This window comes from Rattus norvegicus, chromosome 17 (genome assembly GCF_036323735.1).
Source record: "Rattus norvegicus strain BN/NHsdMcwi chromosome 17, GRCr8, whole genome shotgun sequence".
Classification (NCBI taxonomy): domain Eukaryota; kingdom Metazoa; phylum Chordata; class Mammalia; order Rodentia; family Muridae; genus Rattus; species Rattus norvegicus.
The window spans coordinates 35,800,906-35,806,905 of record NC_086035.1 but is presented as its reverse complement, the minus strand read 5'-3'; the positions used below and the strand labels follow the sequence as shown (position 1 = coordinate 35,806,905).

General features: G+C 45.2%; 1 long non-coding RNA gene across 5 annotated transcripts in view; it reads left to right on the top strand.

Annotated features, from left to right (window-relative positions):
- The first annotated feature begins 3,601 nt into the window (after positions 1-3,601).
- The window catches only part of LOC100909866 (uncharacterized), a 37,251-nt gene continuing 34,852 nt past the window's right edge, over positions 3,602-6,000 (top strand). The window contains exon 1 of one of the 5 annotated variants that reach the window (XR_010059158.1): positions 3,602-5,403. This is a non-coding gene — a long non-coding RNA (uncharacterized LOC100909866). The other 4 variants (XR_005495826.2, XR_010059152.1, XR_001841923.3 and 1 more) reach the window with 4 other exon arrangements.

Sequence of the window (6,000 nt, the reverse complement as noted above, 5' to 3'; positions counted from 1 at the left end):
AATTTCAGGATGACCTGCAATGGAAGAAATTCATCATGTTCTCAAATTGGAAACATGGATGTTCCTGCCATCTTCAGTAACTGAGCCTTGATCCTGTCATGTACAAGTGTGAGCAGGCAGAATGATGGCACTGGGCCACGGAGATGAGTGTGCCACAGTCCTGGGAACCACTCTCAGAGAGCTCCTGAGTCACCCAAGGACACGGGATTGAACAAAAGCTCTCCATGACAGCACTGCTGGAGAAGAAGGGTACAAGGAGCTGTGGAAGGGTGCTTACCTATTGTCAGAGTGTCCCCATGTCCAGGGACACATGGATATATCACAGATGTTGTTTCCTAGTTAATTTCTATTGATTTATATAGCATCTTAATAATAAAGATAAAGAAAGGCAAGTTTGAGGATTATTTTCACTTTCCAAACATGTTTTAAATTATGATATATGTGTGTGTGTGTGTGTGTGTTTGTGTGTGAATGTGTTTTAATTTGTAACTACAAATCCACATGTGAAAAAAAAAAAAGAAAAAAGGAAGATTGCAAACAAATGAATGAATGATCCTTATGTGGAGTTGGGTATGGTGGCCATGCTATTTGAAAAGCAGACAGGAGGATTCAAGGTCCTTCCAAGCTTATGAGAATTTGACTTCAGCCTGGGATGTTCAGTTCTGTATTAAAAACAACAAACAAGCAAAACCCCAGGGAGACTAAGCAGGTAACTCAATTTTAAAGAACTTGCTGTGGTCACCAGCACCCATGTCAAAAGACCAGTATGGCGGTGGTATAGACTGTATAGGTGTAATTCCTGGGCTTGCTGGCCAGGCAGCTTAGCCAAATCAGAGAGTTCTAGGATCAGTAAGAAGCCCTGTCTTAAAACATAAGGTTGTTTGATGCCTGACTGGAGCTTTCCTTCATCTCCACTTACTAGTGTGCACGGCACACGAAGGCACTCCGTCTGCTGATAGAGGAGAAAGGTCAACAACCCAGCTTCAGGCCCAGGTGATTTACAACCGTGACCTGCTTGCAGAAGACACTAGTGCAATCGTAGCATAAATGTCTTAGGAGCGATCAACCACTCTCTGATTGGATTTACAGCCCACTCCATGAGAGGCCATTCATGACTGATACTGCTTAAGTGGCCAAGAACTTGAGACTAGATGGGCCATGGACTTTTGTTTTACTAAAGGAATGTAGCAATAAAATGATCCCTAGTGACATTCTGCTCTACCATAGATTATTGTCTCACTCAGCCATCGTCAGAGCAGCTTCCCCTGGCTTACAGAGTCCCACAACAGAACAGTGTGCAGAGAAGAACAGACTCTGGAACACTCAATCCTAAATGGCGCGTCTCCATCAAATCCCTCCCCTCAGAGCTCAGGGAACTCTTCAGAAAAGGAGAGAGAAAGAGCGTGAGAGCCAGAAGGGATGGGTGACCCCGAGGAAACAAAGCTTTCTTGAAGTGGAAACTTCTGGTTTCTTTGGAATGTCAGGTTTGTCAAATGATGTTTTGGTGGGGAACACACGTAAAAGGATGTTTTGCTAAAGCAGACACGTGGCAGGATGTGTGATGAAGGAATATGAATTTGGCTCCTCAGACAGTGGGTGCCAGAGTCCTGGTTTGCTGTGTTCTACCTCACATTGTGTTGCTGAGCTCCACCAGAGAGAGACTTGCGGAAGAGCTTCTCATGAGGTTCCTCCTTGGCCTCAGCCCGTTGGCAAGCCTTGCAGTTTCTCCAGGACTGGACTGTAGCTGCTGATTTGTATTTGGTGTTTGCTATGGGTCTGAGCTGCTGATAATCCTGACAACAAAAATTAGACTCGCCCCCAAAAGAACTATTGCTAAACAGGTTCACTTCCCCCACATCCTAATAACTTTTCTACTCTCTGTGGTGCGTGGTGGGCTAGAGGAGAGGTTGAATGTTTATTAAAGTAGGTTGAGAAAAATGTAAACCCTCACCTTCTCACCACAGCAGGACTGCTGCACATATGAACTCACAGAGACTGTGGGGAGCATGTACAGGGCATATGATCCAAGCCAGATAGGGTCTCAGCACTGAGAAGGGGAAGTGAATGTGAACTCCCATCCCTAACCAAGACGCTATCAGCAATTGGCAATCACTCGTGCACACAAAATAGTTTCCTCCAAAGGATTCTCGCTGGGTAAGGGTCTTAGGACTTCCCTTGCTATGAAGAGACACCATGACCAAGGCAGCTCCTATAAGGACAACATTTAATTGGGGCTGGCTTATAGGTTCAATCCATGATCACCAAGGCAGAAAGCATGGCAGTGTCCAGGAAAACATGGTGCTGGAGGAGCTGAGAGTTCTACATCTTGTTCTAAAAACAAACAGGAGTACAGTGATTTCCAGGCATCTAGGAGGAGGGTCTTAAACCCCACCCCCACAGTCACATACTTTCTCCAACAAGGCCACACCTCCTCCAACAACGCTATACCTCCTAATAGTGTCACTTCCAGGGACAAGCATATTCAAATCACCACATCATGCAAACCACATTTAAGGGAACTTGTTCCACAGTGGGAGATCAACACAAAACAAACTCAATGATATTTTCAGAGATTTTTCTTTATTCTTTCTTTCTTTCTTTCTTTCTTTCTTTCTTTCTTTCTTTCTTTCTTTCCTTTCTTTCGTTCTTTCTTTCTTTCTTTCTCTCTCTCTCTCTCTCTCTCTTTCTTTCTCTTTCTTTCTTTCTTTCTTTCTTTTATCTCCTCTTGCTTTCTGTGGGTATTACTGGTCTTCTACTGATATATTATGGTTTCTGATATATTATGGTTTTTGTGGTGTTTTGTGTGTGGGCGCGCACGCACATGTGGATAAATAGCATGCATCTGAGTATGTATGGGTTTTTTGTGTTTTTTTTTGTTGTTGTTGTTGTTTCCATTTACTTTTTAGTTTGTTTTCTGAGACACAAAGAGAAGGCATGGAGTTGGGTGAGTAGGGAGGTAGGGAGGATATGGGGAGAGATGAGGCAGGGGAACTATGATCAGAATATATTTTATAAAATTTTTATTTTCAAAACAAATTCTAAGGAAAAAACTAAACAACAAAAATAAAGTGGAGACATCCACTTCTGGTTTTCACACACACACACACACACACACACACACACACACGCACATGCACACACACTCACATTCACTTAGGCACACACAGACACAAACACACACACACACACACACACACACACACACACACTCATATACACAATTTTAAAACCTGAAACACAGCATTGATAAGGAAACATCAAGCCGTGGGGGGGGGGGGTTTGTAACACCACCAATGCTTGGGTTCTGTTCTGGACAAGGGCCTAATCACAGAGTGGGGTAGGAGGTCCTGAAGGAGGATAAGAACCATTAGGGTGGCCGCTTCTGCAAGGACCCACACTGACCACCACCCTCCCTGACTTTTGCTTCAGATCCAGTCTTCCCTAGGGCCACCAGCAGGTCAGGACCTCAAGCACAAAAGTTTCTACAGGATAAAACAGGACAATCGACCTCCCTAACAACTCTGAGATCCTCAGTTATGATTTCCTACCTGAAGATGCTTGGTTGGATTTCTCTATTAGAGACCTTTAAAGAAGTTGAATTTTCTTTTAGGAAAACTCAGGTAACGACTGAGGAGTCAGCAAACAGTCATGGAATGGCGCCATGTGTGGCTTGCTCCCTGCCAGCCAGTGGGTTATCTTTTGGTAAATTGCCTCTCTGTTTTATTGCAACTGTCTCAGATAGCCCAGGCTCAAGGTCATTCTTCAAGTTCCTTATATGACTGCGTATGACCTTGATCTTTTGATTTTTCCCGCCTCTACTGTCTGAATGCTGGGAGTATAGCCATGTACCACCAGACCTGGTTTTACGGGATCCTGCGGATCAAATCCAGGGCTTGGTTCAAGTAAGGCAATCCTTCTGCCAACTGAGCTAGTGAGCCCCATCTAAGAGACCACTCAACTCTATTAAGATGAGCCGAAAAGGGCAACTGAGTCCAGTTTTGGCTCTCTCTAGGTAACACTTCTCGGTGCCTCTCCATAAACCACAAAGGTGGGATCCAGATGCCATTTAATACTGTAATTACATGGAGGCTGTTTGTTCATCTAGTTTTGACTTCTCTGTCTGCTGTCTGGAAACATTTTCTTTTGAGTGAGATTCATATCTCAAGAAGCAAACAGAAAACTAAAATTCATGAGTGAGAAGTGGAGAAAAGATCACTACAACCCCTTGCAAAATAAAGGGTATGCACACAACCCCCTGGATGCACTTCCTAAAATAGGTGTGTGCCATTCTGCTCAGCACCCCAGTGCCTGTCCTGGGAGTAGCTGTTCGTGGGCTGTTCTAATAGAGTGCTATTAAATGATGAGGACAAGAAGTTCTCTTTAGACACTATGCCCGGAGAGGACGGTCCCATGCAAATTCTCCTATTGTCATTCTTTTAGCTCAGATTTATAATTGACTTTCTGTTAGCCATCGTAGCAAGTTAAATTAATGCAGCAGGATTACAGTCGTTAAACAAATGCTGGGTAATGCCTGCTTGCTTATTTTAGCAGTTCCTCAAACCACTGTGGTAGTGCCCACATAAAGCTTTTGGCTCCATTGTCACATTAATTGAGCTGTACATGGAGTTTCACCACAGAAGCGAACATGCCGCTTCGTAGCAATGAGCATGATTTAGGGCTTCTGCCGGACCAATTTACCTTTGTGTTTTCTCCGTTGCACCTGCTATTGTCTTAGGTACAATTTATGAGTTCATGACATCATCCATGTAGCTTAAGACAATTTCTACCTGATTTAAGGACAGAAGAAGAGGAGGAAGAATAGAGGGGGTGGGGAAGGAAAAAGAGTTTTTAAAACGGAAACAGCGGCAAAAATTGTTCCGCACACACCGCAAGAAACCCAAGAGACATACATGGTCAGTGATGGTTTTAACTCATTTCTGCATGGATCAGTCACTTCAGGAATGGCCTGCCAGCTAAAAGAGCGGGAGAGAAATAATTCTTTCAGTCTTGAGTTAAAACCGCATTGGCACAAATACATGGAAGAAATGATTGTCAGCCGGACGGACTTAGCCTGCAGTCCACCTGCAGGACCCTGTTGATGTCCAGGGTCATCTGCCTGGTGCCACCTTAGAAACTGTCCTGATTCTGTACAGGACACTGAATGATAACACCCTGCAAGTCAGCTGACTGCTGTGTCATACTGCATTCCTGCAGATGCCAGTCGAGATGCGGCAGAGGCAGACAGCTAGGCACAGAGGAGCCGAGTTGTAAACTTTGCTTTTCCTGATGCTGCCTACTGTCGCGCATACGAAGAACATTACCTCTGTGTAGCCAGGAGCTGAGATGCAGTCTGAATGTGCACGGTGGCTTCTGACGTGGCAGCGTGAATTCTCAGCTGGGCAGGTACTGCTCGGAGCTTGCTATGCAAACTGTCTATGTTGAAGCTCAACTTGTAGGGGAGTAGTCTGCGGGGGAGGGGGACTTGTGCCATGCTACTGATGATCTTAGCATGATTTGTCTGACGCAGACCTGGGCAACTTCTCGCACTGGCACTGTGGAACTCCCAGCTCTCATTTCAGGCTGGTCACGGGACTGGCACCCCCCCCCCCCCCCCCCCCCCGCCGATCCTCAGTTAGATCATGCTTTAAAGGAGAAACCAGATTTATTGGCCTAACTCAATCCTAGTCCTCTCTGGATGCAGGACAGCTGTCGGCTAGCAGGGGACACAAACAGCCATCAAGTGGAGAATCGTTGGGACTTCGGTCTGTATGCAGGTGGAGCCTGGAAGACTGACAGTCTAATTTCAGTCATCTAATGGCTTCTTATTTTCCTAACTAATTGTGCTTGCTAAGCACACAGTGGTCTGGATTAGTCTTTCTGCCTTGCAGCCCTCATCAAGTTGGGTTGCAAATCAGGGTGCCAGCAAGTCTGCATTAGCCTTGGCTCCCTCCTGTGTGATGCTATGCTAGTTCCTAGGATGGGTCACTCTGACAACAAAGA